This window comes from Hibiscus syriacus, unplaced genomic scaffold, assembly GCF_006381635.1.
Source record: "Hibiscus syriacus cultivar Baekdansim isolate YM2019G1 unplaced genomic scaffold, ASM638163v2 tig00110013_pilon, whole genome shotgun sequence".
Lineage (NCBI taxonomy): Eukaryota > Viridiplantae > Streptophyta > Magnoliopsida > Malvales > Malvaceae > Hibiscus > Hibiscus syriacus.
In genome coordinates, this window is record NW_024062563.1 from 1,068,801 (window position 1) to 1,088,249 (window position 19,449).

The 19,449-nt window shown below is 37.5% G+C and overlaps 2 pseudogenes; one reads left to right on the forward strand and one right to left on the reverse strand.

Annotated features, from left to right (window-relative positions):
• Nucleotides 1–3,633: 3,633 nt before the first annotated feature.
• Nucleotides 3,634–14,253, forward strand: LOC120212473 (annotated as a pseudogene).
• Nucleotides 14,254–15,095: 842 nt separating this feature from the next.
• Nucleotides 15,096–16,087, reverse strand: LOC120212474 (annotated as a pseudogene).
• Nucleotides 16,088–19,449: the final 3,362 nt, after the last annotated feature.

The following is a 19,449-nucleotide window of genomic DNA, read 5'->3' on the forward strand; positions in this document are numbered from 1 at the left end:
AGAATTTGATGTGTTGAATTTCAACCGGTGCTGCTTACTTGTTATGCAATGCTTGCACAAAGTAAGTGATACATTTATTAAGCCTGAAAGTAGTTTTTGCTTCACAAGGACTTTCATTCCTTGTTCTGACATGTGTCTAAGTTTCTGATGCCATAACATTGCAGAATCTGAACTACATGAGGCAACAAAGACTTCTGCTTCTAGCAAAATCTCTCCCTTAAGCATGTACAAGTTTACTGTTATCTTTTCGTCTTTCATCACCACAAGTGCTCCATGGAACACCTTCATGATTCCTTTACGTGTTTCAATTTTGCTTGTATTATTATCCAACAATCCGTACGATAATAATTTTTTCTTCAAGCCTTTCACGTGTCGCACATCTCGAACAACTTTAATTATTCCATCGTACATCTTCAATTTGATGGTTCTAACACCAATGATCTCTAAGGCATGATCATTGCAACTATACACAGATCTTCCTGAGACAGATTCATAATGATGAAACTATTCTCTTCTTAAGGTCATGTGATATGTTGCTCCTGAATCAATGAGTCATATATCTGCAAATCTTTTTCTGCCTTCTACGGTGGTTGACGCTTTACAACATAGAACATCTTCATCATCTGAAGTGTTTGCGGTATTGCCTTGTGAATTGGAGTTTTTATTTAGACTCTAAAAATCATTCTTCAAGTGACTCTTATTTTCACATTTGTAGCACTTTAAATTCTTTTTGCTTCTCGACTTCGATCTACCATGTTTGTGACTGTTGCTTTGGTCATGTTCCGTTGATCCCCCTCTCATCGTTGTCAACGCTTCTGCTTGTTGCAGATTTACTTGTTTGTCTTCCGTGTTCTTGCGCCTATTTTCTTATTGTAGAACAACAACTGCAACGTCATCGAAAACTAGACTGGTAACTTTACTGTTTGTCAAGTTGATGATGAGTTGATTAATTATGTACTGCCTTTTTGACAATTGTATTTGGTGGATTAATTTTTTTTTTCAACATTTGCATGCTACTTTCGTGCATAATTATATGGTTCCTGCCGCTCGCTGTTGTAATTCTTCCCAATCGTCCTCCTCCATCGACGCCGGCTTTGTAGGTCGCAAAACCTTCCGGATCCCCTGCTGCGCCAACAGATCCTTCACCCTCGTTTGCCATAATCCGAAGTTACCCTGACCATCGAATTTCGTAACTTCGAATTTTGCTCCTGACATCTGATACCAATTATTGAAGAATCGGGCAAAGTAAACGAAAGAACACAACTAATTTTCCTCCACCCTTTCCAACTCCTTAAATCACAGAGCATTCGTAAATGGTGGAGATGGTACAGCTATATTTGTCCGGTATCTTGGACACTGTATGGTTTGGTTGTTTCACAGTTCGGAGACATTCAGGATGTCCTTGAGGATGGTCGGACAGTTGAACAGATCTTGAGAAGTTATTTCGGTTTCAGACATGAATTCATTGGGGTTGTGGCAGTAATAATTATTGGTTTTACAGTACTATTTGGAGCCATCTTCACTGTAGTTGTTTAATTTCCAGAAACGCTAGAGTTCTGTTCTTTATTTGTTTAAGAGATCATCTCTGTAACGCCAAGGTATTAAGAAAGAAACAAGTCCTGCAAGTATATGTATGTTTGTTTACTGTAATCTTTGGATATGTGCACTACTTTTATTACTATTACAAGATACAAATTCTATCACTGTGACAAATACATACTATTAATTAATGATAAAGTTCTCTTTTTCTGATTAAACAAGTGTTGTACTTGTTTGTCCGAAAGTTCAGCAATGGCTGAAGTTCCGTCGTCGAATATGACTTCAATTCTCAAATATTGGTTGAAGTTCTGTCATTAAATCTTTAATAATTTCAATTGTTAAATAAACAGATATCGGCTAAAGTATTGTTGAGTCGACTGAGAACTATCTGAACCAAATTAACGGTGGTTAAAGGGGTAATTATTATGGAAGCAACAAAATGTTTGGTAGTGGAACTCCCTTTGGTTGACGGCTATGAATATTAAAAGGCTAGGATGAAAAGCTTCATAGAGGAGAAAGCTTGGAAAACAATTCAAGGAGGACGACAAGGGTCTTACAACCTCAAGGCCTTAAATGCCTTGTTTGTGACTTGGATGCTTAACAATTCAAAAGTGTATAATCAACGCCATAACAACTAAACTCAAGGCCACCAAGACTTGTGATGTTAACCTCTAGGTTTGAAAACCTTGTAATGGTTGATAATGAATTTATGTGAAAGTATCTTAGATATAAATATTCGAATGCTTAGTTGTTTTTGTGAGATTTTGAGATCCCTTCTAAAATGGGTTTTCATCAAACTTATTGCCATAAAATAAAAGTATCTTGAGACCGTAAGGGTCATGGGACTTTTTACAAAGTTTAATGATCCAAAGTTCAGACTTAATATTTGTACGTTGATTCAATCCAAAGGCAACTCAATTGGATTTAATAGAACAAGATTGAGTCTACCTGAATGAGGATTAAGCTCTAATAGTGTTGAAATGAGGATTTTTGAATTGAGATCAAGGGTTGGACAAGTAATTAATCCATGCGAAAAAACCACGTGATTTATTTAAAATATTTTAAAGCTTTTCTCCACTTTACCTCTTGAAATATACTTCATTTCTAATTTGATGTACTTCATTAATTAGTTAGAAAATTACATATTTTATTAATGATATTTAAACGGAGAGGCCAAAATCATTAACGTAATATGACTTTGTGGGATATTATAAGGTAGTTTCTTAAAAAAATTAAATAGCATATATATATATACTTTATAGATATAATTGTTTGAATTTAAATAACCCTCATTTTAATTATTAAGATCTCTTCCTTAGTTTTGATATTCAAATAATTTTTAATTTTGAAATAAAAATCACATCGTAGTTGAAATTATATTCAATTTTACTAGGCATCCTTAAAATATCAATTTAAATTTAAGGGTAAAGTACACAAATGGTCCTCTGATTATATGGTATTACTTTATTAAGTCCCTTCACTATTAAAAGTTACAAAATAGTCTTGACTGTGATATGAGTTGTTTGATTGATTCTAGGATCATATTCTATTATATCAAAATCATCATGTTACGTTCAGCTCATAATACCGTTAATTTTTAACAAAAAATGACGAGTTTGGAACATAACGAATAGTCGGTTAATCATTTTATAACTTTTAATAGTCGAGGGACTCAACAAAGCAACACACTAAAGTTGAAAGACCATTTTGTAATTTTTAATAGTTGATGACTTAATAAAGCAATACCCTATAATTAGAGGACAATTTGTGTACTTTACCCTAAATTTAATAGACATGCATAGTGACGTGCATGCATTAAAAGCCTTCTAGAAGATGCAGTATTTCGTTGAGAAGAATTAAACAAGAAGGCTTCTAGAAGAATTACTAACAAAGTTAACAACAAGCCTTTTAGAAGAATTGCTATCAATCTTATGTATATAGCTCAACAGCCTGCTTAGTATTCATGCACCGGCAAATTCTTCAACTTCATTAAAACTAAAGGTACAACCTTTTTTCTTTGGATTCATTGATTGGAGCTCCCAAAACGTGAACGTTTTTTGATATTGCTCTGGCGGGTGTTTGCTTATTTGGGTAATGGAGGGTATTGATCTTTATAGAGCGAGCAGTAGCTTACGATCAGGTACTTCTTCGGCATGGAGAAACAATGAAGTGGAGGCATTTTCAAGGTCTTCTCGGGAAGAAGACGATGAAGAAGCTTTAATGTGGGCTGCACTTGAGAGACTGCCAACTGTTTCTCGTCTCAGGAAAGGTATATTGACTAGCTCTGATGGTGGCAACAACGGAAGGTTTTGCTTGAGAGGTTGGTCAAAGTTGCAGGGGAAGATAATGAGAAGTTGTTGTTGAAGCTCAAGAACCGTGTAGCCAGGTATCAAAATTTTCCTACCTTTTTCATGTTTGGTTACTAGGAAAATGAAATGGAAAAAATCAAAGATCCAGTTTTTATGTATAGATGATAATCATCTACATTGGGTGACTTGGGTCTTCGTTTTCAGTGTTGGCATTGAACTTCCCACAATTGAAGTCCGGTTTGAACATCTAAACATTGAAGCCCAAGCTTTTGTTGGAACCAATGCTTTGCCCACAGTTCTTAATTTCACTACTGGTATATTTGAGGTAGCAACTGAGAAAAATACTTTTAACTTTTTTAACAGTTTTGTTTGCTTAGGATCAGATCTCATGTTTCATTTTGTACTGGGATCACAGGGATTCTTGAATCTTATTGGCATTCTTTCTAGTAGAAAGAAAAAGTTTACCATCCTCAATGATGTCAGTGGCATCATTAAACCGGGCAGGTATAACAATGGTGATATATGATATTTTTTTTTTAATTACTGAAACTAAAATTTGCAGAGATCCTGGAATTTTACTCAATCGTTGTTGTTCTTATGTATTTGTTAAAGGATGACATTGCTTTTGGGTCCTCCAAGTTCTGGGAAGACCACTCTCTTGTTGGCTTTAGCTGGGAAGCTTGATCCTACTCTCAAGGTGCTTGACAAAATTTACTTTTTTCTTTCAAATGGCATTAATTAAATTCTTTTTTCTTTTTCATTGTTTGATTTCTAATTTGGGAGTGAGTTCCTCTTCCAGTGTTCAGGGACGGTGAGCTACAACGGGCATGGGATGGATGAATTTGTTCCACAGAGAACAGCTGCCTATATCAGTCAACATGATCTTCACATTGGAGAAATGACTGTAAGGGAAACTTTGGCCTTTGCTGCTAGATGCCAAGGGGTTGGGGAACGTTATGGTACGTTTGATTCATTTTCCAGTCCTTCTGATGTATATATGCTTACATATATGTAAATATTTATGTCTTTTTGGAACAATATGAATGCCATTTTTTATCCTTCAAAGCATGAAATTTGTTGTTTTTGGGGGATTTACAGAGATGTTAGCAGAGTTGACAAGAAGAGAGAAACAGGCAAACATTAAACCTGATCCTGATATGGATGTCTTCATCAAGGTAAGGGGAAAAATGCCATTATAATGTTTCAGGAATATATCATACAGAATCATGCATTAATTCATGATGTACTTTTCCTTTTCTAATATTTTAGGCAGTAGCAACAGAAGGTCAGGAAGCAAATGTAATAACCGACTATATGCTAAAGGTAAAAGTTACAAAGAGGTTGCAGTATAATGAGAGATATGCATGACGGGCAGTGATTAAAAGAAAATTTCATTACTTATTGAATAGCTTTTCCATAAATTTTGCAGATTTTAGGACTGGAAGTATGTGCAGACACCATGGTAGGAGATGAAATGTCGAGGGGTATCTCGGGAGGACAGAAGAAGGGTGTCACAACAGGTAATACATTATATTAAGTAAACTATTTGTTCAATCTGTAAATTACCCTGAATTTCTTATCATGAAATCTAAATATTTTAATCCAATTAGGTGAAATGATGGTTGGACCAGCAAATGCACTGTTTATGGATGAGATATCCACTGGTCTGGACAGTTCTACAACTTTCCAAATTGTCAACTGCCTCAAGCAAAGTGTTCACATCCTTAATGGAACTGCAGTCATCTCTCTTCTCCAACCAGCTCCAGAGACTTGTGATCTTTTCGATAACATTATTCTACTTTCTCATGGCCGGATTGTATAACAGGGTCCTCGTGAACATGTGCTGAGCTTCTTTGAATCTATGGGCTTCAAGTGTCCGGAGAGAAAAGGCGTGGCAGACTTCTTGCAAGAAGTAAGTTTGATCCTTTTTTCCATTGGGACTAAAGTTGCTCTTTTATCACATTTAACTCAACTATGTTCATTGCAGGTTACATCAAGGAAAGATCAAAAGCAGTATTGGGTACGTAAAGATCAACCTTACAGGTTTGTCACGGCCAATGAATTCTCTGAGGCATTCCGATCATTTCACGTGGGTAAGAAACTCAGAGATGAACTTGATGTTCCATTTGACAAAACAAAGAGCCATCCAGCTGCTTTGACAACCACAAAGTACGGTGTTGGAAAGAAAGAGTTGCTCAAAGCTTGCATCTCAAGGGAGTATCTTCTGATGAAGAGAAACTCTTTCGTTTACCTATTCAAGTCTATACATGTACTAATGAATCTCGTTTCTTGTACCACGATTATCAAGTTTTAAACTGTCACTCTTAACTTTGTTTTCTTCATGCTACTAGCTCACAATAATGGCATTTATTACTATGACACTCTTCCTGAGGACTGAGATGAGGCATGATTCAATTAAAGGGGGAGGAATCTATACGGGGGCTTTGACCGTTGGCTTGGTTGCAATCATGTTTAATGGGATGTCCGAGATTTCCTGTAACCCCCACATACCGATAAAGGTAACCAGATCCGATCCGGGGTGTCACATTTGGGCCACCGGAGCGACCAATTATAAAAATAGCGGAAAATTTAAAACTTTTTATCAGAACATGTAAACTTATAAAATCATTTGTCGCTATTTAAAAATAAAACAGATTTTCAGACTCGTATATAAATCAAAATACAATTACATGCCCCCTAATCACATGTACCATACTCTGAAACAACGCCGGAAGAATTCCCTTACTGAAGTCGATAGATGCACTGGTACAATTCTTTTAACTTGAAAAGGTGAGTAATAGGGTGAGCTTCGAAAAGCTCAGTAATACAGAACTAACAGATGATGCTGAAGAACGTGCAGATACAGATAAACATACATATCCTTATTATTTCCGAACATTTATAGATTTTTATGCTGAGCAGAGATCCTACTGATATTTTAGATGGTAACGGACAATGAGCTTTCAGTTCAGACAAATATTTCGGATGACTGAGTTCAGGAGATCAGAATAGGTTATCTAGTGTGTTCCCAAAAACCATGTAATTTTTCAGATCTTTTTAAAACATATATATATATACCCCCATCCCAACACATCATAATGTGTAGGTTCCCCGGAACCATACACCCAACCCAACACATCATATAAGGCCCTGAGCACAAAGCCGAGGAACCTGCGAAACTTCTTCCTTCAACAATACCCCCCAATTAAAACATTTTCCGTCCGTAAACGGATATATCAAAAATCAAAACATAAATCAGGTCAAGTATCATATCAGAAATCAGGTCAAGAAACAGATCAGAATCCAAGTCAAGTATCAGATCAGAATCCATGTTAGATATCAGATCAGAATCCATGTCAAGTATCAGATCAGAATTCATGTCGAAAATCAGATAAAATATTCATGTGAGTAGGGAACACACCAGAGTTTACAGGTATTATTTAGAGGTACTGTATCAGGCAGAGAAACACAGTTCTTCAGTATGTTGATAGAATGTTGGAATTTAGAATCACTATTGGAAGAGTTCATTAACTGACAGAATTATCAGTTATTCAGAATGTGAATTATCAGGATATTATCTTATTCGGACAGTTTTCAGAAGCTGTACGTAATCAGAATGGTATTCAGAATCCTATACATCCATGTCAATTGATCGGATAATCGAACAACTTGAGAACAAAGATTTAGAACTTTAACAATCTATGTCGACTGGTCAATTCATTTTCCTTCTAAGGTATTTACTCTTTAATACCACAAATTCTTGTCCGTGGACCATTTTCAAAATCATCGCTGAATAAATCTTCCAATGTCTTTATTTCATTTCCACGTTTCCACAATATCATGGAATGCTGACGTACTTGATTAATTTGTTCATAACCCATTGTAATTGTACACTACGTAAACTCATCAGAGTTTCCAGACTTATCCAAATCACTTATTAAATTCTCAGTCATTGAGGTTACCTAGTTCATTTAGCAGTCATGTCCATTCCAGTTACTTCAGGATTTTCCAGAGTAATTCAAACGTTCCTGAATTTCAGATACATGTTGTACTTCCATTCCATTCAATTTGGTCTTCGTGGTTGATTTGTCGAACAAACGTCCAATTCTTAGTATTGAATACGATCTAGAGCTGAGCTGAGCTGAATACTTCCAAAATTTATCATCGAGCCAAACTTGAGAAGACGAATACATTTTTCAGTAATATCTATGCCATTCAGGTATTGACATAGCTTTATGGTTGATCTACTCACTTAAACTATTTTCCATTACCTTTAAAGGTAGTCCAATACCTATGCTTACTTGGATTCCTTAATTAATCCAAGACATTTACTTAATATAGGCCATAAGGTTATTTTGGTCATTTTGGTTTTTAGTTTTATTCCAATCATAACAGAGCTCAAGGATATCCCATCATTCCTAAGCTTGGTGATATTCTGGGGTCATTTCCATTACAGGGGTAATTTGGTTATTTTACAGATCCACGGTATTTCAATCTTTTTCCTCCATCCGGTCTTATTATTTAATTCCAATTTATCATCTATTCCAATCCGTTCGAACAATTCTGAAAAAAGAGCACCCTCCGATAAATTGTTCTTAAGGTATTTACTCATGACTCGGATATTTTCGGGTCAAGTGCCTTCTCGGATTTTACAAACGCAATATTATGAATTTTTCTTTACAAAGACAGAATATTAATAATTAACTTTGTACTTAATCGAGTTAAGTGCAAATCCTCAAAATGCTTTCTCCTTCAGGGTCAACTCTGACTATTTTACCTCTCAAGGGCATTTTCGTAATTTCTTAACTAGATAATTTCAATATTAGCTCTTAACGAAAAATAATAAAATATAGAGATCATATGATTAATTGCTTCCTCGAACATTCTTTGATCTTGAAATTATTCCTTAAAAGACTTCTAGTATCTAGTGTAAACCTTCTTGGGGTTAAAAATCGGTTATCCATAATTTCCAAGTAAAACTAACATTTCTTATGCACATCAATAGTTTTAGCAGATCAATAATTCTTTTCAGATTTATTAATCCACTTCCAGGGACAATTCTTGTCATTTTCCAACATAAGGGTAATTTCGAAATTTTACCTAATCGAAATATTCTCATAATTTATCATCTAAGTACCTTTAATGAGATAAATTATATCTACATATCCATGGTTGATTCTTTTATCACTTAATTCAAGAACTTGTAATTTAATTCCAACTGTCCTCCAATTTCTTATAATAGTAATCTGAGCCATATTCAGTTACATACTTTCTACCATATTTGTATCTAGTGTAGATCTTCATTAATTATACATACGAGACCAAACATTTCCATTCATGCATTTACCAATACCAATATGTTCTATAAAGCATAAAGAGCTAGTAAAGTATTACATCGATTTCTGTGCAATACTGATCGACCATAAAAATTCCATTCGAACGCCTTTGATCTTCAATTCAACTTTCAATAATTCCTCAGATACATATTAACATAAATTATATCAGAAACGGAGCTTAATTGCGATAAACGGATCGAATCGGGTGATAAATCAGTGAAAGATAGCTTACCGGGTTTGAATTTGGTGAAACGGACTTCGGATTCAGATTCAGGACGTCGAAAGCATAAAATATGACTTTTCTGAAATTTGGAATTTTTGGTCAAAGTCAACGGGTTTGACCGGCAATTTCGAGGCCTTCGGGTCTGAATTTCGAAAAACGGATTGCGGAATCGGATTTGGAACGTCGAAAAATGTCAGGATAGGTATACTCGGTCAAAAACAAAGGTCGTTTAATGCCCGGTCAAAGCCTGTCAAAGTTTTGGTCAACAGTGGTCAACGCCGGTCAACTGGTCAGGTCGGGTTGTGACCGGTCAAACCAGTCAACTGTGCACCAAAACTGGTCAAACCGGTCACTTTTGTCTTCCCCACACGCAGTGGCGGCGCGTGGGGGTGCGTGAATAGTGCCATGATATCGAAAAATTCCCGGAAAAATTCTTAAAAATTATTTTAAGCGATTTCGAGATACTTACAAAGCTCGGTTCAAATTTTTGAACGGCGGAGAGCTCGATTTCAACGAATCGGAAACTTTGACCGCTTCACCTCCACACGCGCCGCCGCCGCCGGAGAAAAGGGAGGACACCGGTGGACTCGGAACGGCACAAGGAACACGATGGTGCGGGAGGTGTCGTAAACGGATGACCCGATCGTCGTGAATCGATGAAAAACCAACTAAAACTGAGTTATTACCGACGATACGTCCGACTGAAATTCACGACGAACGGCGATGATTCACGACGAAAGGTTTGAGAGGTTTTGTTCCTTGGTTGACAACGAACACGATGGTGGTTTCGGCTCGTCGATCGGAGGTCGGACGACGAGTAGATCGAAGTTCAAAGAGGGGTTGATGAAGAGGAAAATCTGAAAAAATCTCCAGAAAACATAACTCATAATAAAAATGGGTAAACCATGAGTCTAGTCACTAAACTTCCTGCACTTCTTAAAACGGTCTGCCAACTTTGAAATGTTACAATTTAATCCCCAATTCCTTCCAAAAATACCAATTAAATTCACCACTTTATAATTTCTTAAATTTAACCCCTAAATTGGGGTGTTACATTTCCATGAGCATTTCTAAGCTTCCTGTCTTTTTCAAGCAGAGAGACCTCCTATTCTATCCTTCATGGGCATATGCTATACCAACATGGATACTCAAGATACCTATATCATTTGTAGAAGTTAGCTTATGGGTGTTTCTTACCTACTATGTTATTGGATTTGATCCAAATGTTGAACGGTAACGATTCAAAGTGACAATATCAATATAGCATAGTTTCTTGTTGTTTAGCCCTGATCTAAATGGATGTGAGAGTGATTTTTCCGGCACTGGTTGTTTAGGCAGTATTTCATCCTTGTTATAGTTAATCAGATGGCTTCGGGATTGTTCCGTTTTATTGCTGCAGCCAGTCGAAACATGGTCATTGCCAACACTTTTGGGTCGTTTGCTTTGCTCGTACTTTTTGCATTAGGTGGCTTTGTCCTGTCACGAGGTATGAATGAGAAGTCTTGGACATATCACAGAAAATCAAAATTTTGATGAAAATTAAAATTTGTAATCACTGTTTTGTTAATGTCACAGAGAACATAAAGAAATGGTGGATATGGGGCTACTGGATTTCGCCTTTGATGTATGGACAAAATGCATTGATGGTTAATGAATTCCTTGGAAACCAGTGGAGACTAGTAATGCTTCGAATTCAAATTGTCTATTGATTTTCCCATTTTACCTGTTAACAATGTGCTGATATTTTATACTTCGTTTCATGTTGAAGGTTCTTCCAGGCTCAAATGAATCACTGGGAATTACAGTTTTGAAGTCTAGGGGTTTCTTCCAGGATCCTCAGTGGTACTGGTTCGGAGTAGGAGGATTGCTTGGATTCACAATATTGTTCAACTTCTTGTGTACTCTGGCCCTTGCCTATCTAAAGCGTGAGTGTAGCTTTATTGAAACATACTTAAAACTTATGATTCTTTAGAAGGAAGAACTACTCTTTTACCTTTTGTGCAACCAAATATGCAGCATTTGAGGAGAAACAGGCTGTAATATCAGAAGAACCAGAAGAGATCGAGCAAACCGATGAAGTTGGCGACAAGCTTCAGTTATCAAACAATGAAAGTAGCTCAAGCAGTGAAACTAGAACAGGTATTAGAGCTCATTTAGTTTTTGCATCCATGTGTTTGTGTACAAGCCGTTGTCTAGATTCTAAATATAACTGAAATGCAGAGGTTCATGATGACACTCAAAGAAGCATGAAGAAAAAGGGAATGGTACTTCCATTTGAGCCTCATTCCATTACATTTGATGACATTATCTATTCCGTTGATATGCCAAAGGTAAAATAAAATTCTGAATATCATATATAATTCCACAGATAGGAAGTTTATTTGATTGGATGGGAACTTTGCAGGAATTAAAAGAACAAGGTGCCAATGAAGATAAAGTAGTGCTATTGAAAGGTGTTAGTGGTTCTTTCAGACCAGGCGTTCTCACGGCTCTCATGGGTGTTAGTGGTGCTGGTAAAACCACCCTGATGGATGTGCTTGCTGGCAGAAAAACCGGTGGTTATATCGAGGGGAACATCACTGTTTCAGGTTTCCCAAAGAAGCAAGAAACATTTGCTCGAGTATCGGGATATTGTGAGCAAAATGACATTCACTCTCCTCATGTCACCGTGTATGAATCCTTGCTCTATTCCGCTTGGCTTCGACTACCGGAAGAAATCAGTGCCGAAACCAGAAAGGTTGGCATTCATGAAACCCTAAGCTTTTTCAAATCTCTTACCCTGTCTCTACTTTGCTACAAGTTAGAAGTTTTTGCTAAGGCAATAATAACACATTTTCCTAATGAGCCTGACAACAGTGACCAATAAAGATAACACATTTTCCTAATGACCACTTTAGATCAAATTAAATTGATGATTTTATTTCAACCTATGATATCAGATGTTCATAGATGAAGCCATGGATCTTGTGGAACTTAATCCAATAAGGCATGCACAAGTTGGTTTACCAGGTGTAAATGGTTTATCGGATTTGTGGCAAATCCCTCTATCATTTTCATGGATGAGCCAACTTCAGGGCTTGATGCAAGAGCTGCTGCAATTGTAATGAGAGCCGTTAGGAACACAGTGGACACAGGAAGAACAGTTGTGTGCACCATTCATCAGCCAAGTATCGACATATTCGAAGCGTTTGATGAGGTGATAACAGTGAAAATTTGATTTGAAAATAAGTTGGCTCTTTATGTAATTGTATAACTGAACAAACATGCTATTGCAGCTGTTCCTTATGAAGCGAGGAGGACAAGAGATATATCTGGGGCCATTAGGACACCATTCTAAACATCTTATTGATTATTTCGAGGTGAAACGAAATGAAATACAAGAAAATAAAAGTTAACTTATTCATTCTCAGTTCATATGAACTATATAAATAACATGATATCTGTTCATGTCCCTCAGGGAATTGAAGGGGTTGGCAAAATCAAAGACAGGTACAATCCAGCAACTTGGATGTTGGAAGTTAGTACAACGGCACAGGAATTAGCTTTAGGTGTCAATTTTGCTGATATTTACAAGAAGTCAGACCTATACAGGTAATAATCGACACATCAAGAATCAGTTTAATTCAGCATAGGTTCTATAAATGACCTTGAATTGAACACTGATGAATGTCATATGTTCAGGAGAAACAAAGCTCTTATTGAAGATTTAAGCAAGCCTGCTCCTGGTTCAAAGGAACTCTATTTTCCAACGCAATTCTCCCAGCCATTCTTGACTCAGTGCGCAGCTTGCTTGTGGAAGCAGCACTGGTCATATTGGCGCAACCCTTCTTATACCGCTGTGAGATTCCTTTATACAACCATCATCGCATTGATCTTTGGGACACTGTTCTGGGACCTCGGCACTAGAACGTAATCTACAACAAGTACAAATTCGTCTTTAATCATATTGATATATCTAACCGTCACATTATAAAATTACAGGAAAAAGAAGCAAGATCTGGCTAATGCAATGGGTTCAATGTATGATGCAGTTATTTTCCTCGGTATCCAAAATGCTGCATCAGTGCAGCCCGTGGTGGCGGTCGAGAGGACAGTCTTTTATAGAGAAAGAGCCGCTGGAATGTATTCTACAATGCCATATGCCATTGGCCAGGCATGTTTTTCTCCTTTCTGTTTTTGTTTTGAAGAGTTTTCACTCTAGAAAGAAACTTGTGCAAAATGTAATACATTAGAACCGACTTTCGCACTTGGCAACTGCAGATCTTAATCGAGATACCTTATATATTCGTTCAAGCTGCTGTGTATGGCCTTATAGTGTATGCGATGATCGCATTCGAATGGACTGCTGTCAAGTTCTTCTGGTATCTCTTCTTCATGTACTTCACCTTACTGTACTTCACCTTCTATGGCATGATGGCTGTGGCTGTCACACCAAACCACCACATTGCCGGAATAGTTTCCACGACATTCTATGGACTATGGAGTGTCTTCTCCGGATTTTTCATCCCACAACCGGTAAGTGTTGTTTTGTCGAGTCATGATATTCATTCACTTTATTCACACTCTTTTCAAACTTCTTGAATTACAGAGCATTCCTATATGGTGGAGATGGTACTGCTATATTTGTCCAGTATCTTGGACACTGTATGGTAAGCTTGTTTCACAATTTGAAGATATTCAGTATGTCCTTGAGGATGATCAGACGGTTGAACAATACTTGAGAAATTATTTCGGTTTTAGACATGAATTCATTGGGGTTGTGGCAGCTGTAATTATTGCCTTCACAGTGCTATTTGGAGTCACCTTCACTGTCACTATAAAGTTGTTTAATTTCCAGAGACGCTAGAGTTCTGTTCTTTATTTGTTTAAAAGATCCCAAGATATTTGGAGTGAAACCGGTCCTGCAAGTATTTTACTGATATGTAAAAGCTAAATTTACTGTTAGTGGTTTTAAATATTTTGGTTTAAATCCTCTTTAAGTTCTCTTAATTTTGAACTCGAGTAAATTAATTCCTCTCAAAACATCAGTTTTTGTGAACTTTTACACAATTTGTCAACACTAGACACAAACAGAGAAAGAAGCAAATTTACAATAAAAAAATTACAAGTATTCGAAAAAAATGATTTTGTGAAGTACAATTGGACTTTTAATCCTCTTGGTATGCTCAAATGTTAATTTGATGTCGTCACTTAAAATTTCTGATCAACACTCTTACGAAAAGAACATTCTTAGCACATGGTAACCAGGTAATTTCTAAAGAATTTCGACTTCGAATCTGACAACATAGAAGCAAAAACTATGCTAACCAGTAACCATGATCGCTATAACAAAATGAAAAACTTCACCTAGGATACGAGTTGTAGAATCTTGGCTCCTATCAGAAAAGAATTTACTTGACTAGTTTTTCAAGGATGATTATACATTAAACTCCAGTTGGCAACAGAATCGAATCAATGGATCGAGCAACATGTACTGACTGCTAGGCCAGAATTAAATACATCAAAGTAGATTATATTCTATCATTTGATCCTGGTAGTATTCTCGTAGTCTAGAACATAGGTAATACATCTGCTGATAAAAGATACCATCAGCACATGAATCTACATTCCACACCTTATAATTGCATTTTAAAGTGTAGCATACCCTCATTGCTTCATCATCGAACATCCGGCCGAAATAAAGCAGCATTAAGGAATTGAACTGGTTTCAGCATCAACCGCAGACTCGAACTTGAATTTGCTGAAACCCGAACCAGAACACTCCATTTTTCTTAGCTTCAGCAACAAAAACAGCAAAATCCCACACACAAACCCAATGCAGCACTAGAACCAGTCAAAGAAACGGCAGCACAAACCAGCATAACATAAGACTCCTCCTTCGAGTTCATATCCCTCGAGGCCATGGCCAATTCAATGCCTGCAAATAGTAAAAGGACCCCAAGAATCCCTGTGGGAAACTGATTCAAAATCCTGACAAAAGAGTTCCCAAACACCAAGCCAATTACCAACTTTCCGATCCCCAAAAACACCACCGACCATCCACTCCTAGCTCCAAACCTATACTGACCAGCTAGCCCACCTGCACCATGACACGTGCATTCCCCGAACCAACATCCCACCAAATTCATAGCCCCAACACTAGCAGAAACCTTAGCAGCATACAGTTCGGTCCTGTCCGGAAACAAATCACCGGACAACTTACAAACCGCAATAACCGAGTTCAATACAGAGAGTGGAATTTGTGGCACTGCTCCTTTCAAAAACCCAACTTTCCAATCATTCCAAGTGATACTCAAAAACCAAATTTTGGATGGACCGAACTTAAGATCGCCAAAAATGGAAGGATCACGTATAAAACATAAAATCAACCCAAGTAAGAACACTATCAGAGCAGCTGGAATTGAACCCGTAATTTCCAACTTTTTTGAGTTTCTCCGACGAGGCTGGTCCTCGTCATCGGATTCATTTCTATCGTTATGATCGCCGGAGCCTGTGAAGATTACCGAAAAGAGGAGACTTGAAAGGGCCAAAACAAGACCATCAAGGCCCAATCAAGCCCGTGGGGTTATAGATTTAGAAGCTATAAAGTCTTGATTGTAACGGATATACTTGATGGCTGAGAAGGCAAAGGAGAGACCTTGAGAGAGTTGGACACCACGGACAACTGGAAGAGGAAGATGGTTAAATTTAGAAGTTATATATATATATATATATATATATATATATATATATATATATATAATTAATTAAATGTTTCTGAAGATTCACTGGTGTGCCGTTTTATAATCTTAATTTACATCAAATATAAAAAGAGCATTTTTAATGAAGCATGGTGGTTATGTCCTAAGGATTTTGTTAATCGAGTCCCACAAATCTAATTATTCCTCAGCAATCAGCAATAGTTTATTATCCAATGGAATAGTTTTTTATTCCAATGGAATAGTTTTTTATTCCAATGGAATAGTTTATTATTCAAATATATATATATATGCACAGGCCCGTCCTCCTGCGGAGGAAAAGTTCAACTTCTGGGAAGATCTCCTTGCTGTTGAACCTCGCAGAGAGAAGTACAATTTGAGACCAAAAAAGTCATTTTGACAGAGAGCTCCAAGGAAGCCGAGAGATCATGGGAGAGAACCGGGGATCAGCAGAGGATCAGCCTTCAGGTATTTCTTTTACTACAACTCCATTCATTACCAGCTTATGATACCATCTTCAAATTCTCAAAACTTGATCAAATCACCATTGTGTTGGAAAATCTGAAAAATCATGAACTTCGTTGGATGAACCTGAGGTCCAAGGATTAAAATATCGGTGTTTCCGGTAGTGTTTGAGGAAATCGTACTTGAAGAAGTCGAAGCCGTTTGTCTGGCACCGCTTCCTCTGCTTCTGTTCTTCATTCGATATCGTCCTCCCACTGGAACATGACTGAAGACACCCCTTCTACTTGTTCAATATCCTCCTCCCACTGAAACATGTTTGAAAACATCCCATCTGTTTATTCAATGTGCTCCTTCTACTGGAACATGACTGAAGTTTGAAGACACACCCTCTGCTTGTTCGATATCCTCCTCCCACCGGAACATGTCTGAAGACACCCCATATGCTTGTTCGATACCCTCTTCCCACTGGAACATGTCTTAAGACACCCCTTCTGCTTGTTTGAAATCCTCTTCCTACCGGAACATGTCTGAAGACACCCATTCTGCTTGTTCGGTTTCCTCTTCCCACCGGAACATGTCTGAAGACACCCCATATGCTTGTTCGATACCCTCTTCCCACTGGAACATGTCTTAAGAAACCCCTTCTGCTTGTTTGATATCCTCTTCCTACCGGAACATGTCTGAAGACACCCATTCTGCTTGTTCGGTTTCCTCTTCCCACCGGAACATGTCTGAAGACACCCCCTCTGCTTGCTCGGTATCTTCTTCCACTGGAGCATGTCTGAAGACACCCCTGTGCTTCTTTTCTTATTCCGATATCCGCATCCGACCAGAACATTTTCTCAAGGCACTCTCTCTAGTCCAGTACGTTCTACCAATTTCTTGAACAACTTCAGTCTCACACAGCCTCTATACTTTATCCCCGGGATTGTTCAACGTACATATGCCAGCAAATGCCCAATATGTGAATTGATCAACACCAAGTTTGGTTACTTAAACAACTGCAGGCTCGACACTTGCAAGACATGTACAAGGTACTAGACCAGAAGGGGTGTCTTCAGAAATGTTATATCGTAGGAACAAAAGAAGCAAAGGGAGCGTTGCCAGGAAAACAACACCAGTCCTTGGAGTACTATTTCTTCTAACAGTACCGGAAAAACTGATATTTTAGGCCTCCGACCTCAGATTCGTCAACCGAGGTTCATGGAGCATTTGCATAATGTTACAGAGTTTGGCGGCAGGGATCATATTGGTTTGAATTTCGGAACACTATTAGATGATTATTTCAATTGGCTGATAAAACAAATCCTTTAAATATTACATGGTTTTTCCTTTTATTTTGTTTTAGGTTGGATTTATGTATATTTTGTGTCAGATTGTGGTGCAGGTAGTTGGCAAGAAAGGGCACCGAGTCCTCGCATACCCATCTCATTTAGTCAAGAGAATGCCATACCCCCACCTACGTTTCTCGGACTACTTCGATGGTGAGGCTCAACCTGTTTGGAATGTTCATTTATATTTTTCACTGAAAACTAGACACTTCAACTGCCTGGTAATGCATGTATAAAGACCGGTGTTGGAGTTTTATATATATAATTTGTTCCGTTGTGTGACAGAATTGATCCATTGTGGTCGGGACTGGACCATCTCGTTCAGTCAAGATGCAGAGTCTGCGAGTCTTCCCCAACATGATTTGCCGCAACCTATGCAAGGTTATGCCTATGGTTCCATGAATGATCTTCCACAGTTAGGTATATCATTGAACATCCCTTCCTTTTAAAAGTTAAAATGGTTTTGGGTTGTTTTAGAGCTTAGTATCAATACAATTAGCCCCAAATACAGCAATAGCTTTTTGGTAAGGATCATCCCTAAAAGAAACCCAAAACCTAAATGAAAGGATGACTCATAAACATGTCTACCATTACGGATAAGAAACTGGATTTCTTATGAACACATCTTGTTCCAGGATATCATCCCAAATGGACTAGGCCACAAATAAGGTGCATAATTTTTGTTTCTGAACTGCTTTCTGTTTTTAGGCATTAACGGCTTTAACCAGATGTTGGGTTCACAAACCCAAGGGTACGCTGATGGTTTCATGCAGCCGAATGATCTTCCGACCCACCCTCATTTTGGTAATATCATTAACAACTCTCTTCTTTTTGTCTTTTGGTTGCACTAATTTTCATTTAATCTCGTGCGGCTAAGCATATGAACAAGATTTTCTTTTTACAAAGAAAGGCTGCAAATATTCTATGACTTTGTTTTCTCGCCCACATATCTCATATCGTCAAATAAATGGCCCTGTTCATCCCCTACAAAAATGATCAATCTAGTCCTACTCCAAGTCTTCCCCACCTTGCAAAACCAAGGGGTGTTCAGCTACTTACTATTGAAAGTTGAAACATCAAATATTTAACCACTTCAAGTGATGGCAATGATTATGTTTTGAAATTTTTGTTTGAGGGTCCTCAACCTTCAACCAGCTGCTGAATATACCCTCAAGTTCACAAATTCCACCCTACATTGGTTTTCCCCCGCAGCCAGGTGACCTTGTTAGCCACCACCAACATTTAGGTACGTCTTTAAAAAAAATTCCTGTCAGAGATGGATTGATGGCAGGGGGGTCATTCGTCCATATTTTAAACTTTTTATACGTATTTTCTATTAAAATATGTTTTCGTCACCCTGTAATTTTATAAGTTCAAGTTCACCTCTAGAATTTTAGATGTTCAAATTCGTCTTCTAACATAAAATTATGCGTCCATCTATGCTTTATGTGAAATCAATGTTGCTCACTACATGAATATCAACAAGCATTTGGTTCTGATGCAGCACAAAATTGTCACCCGTTGCAAAGATCACTAAGCAAAGATCAG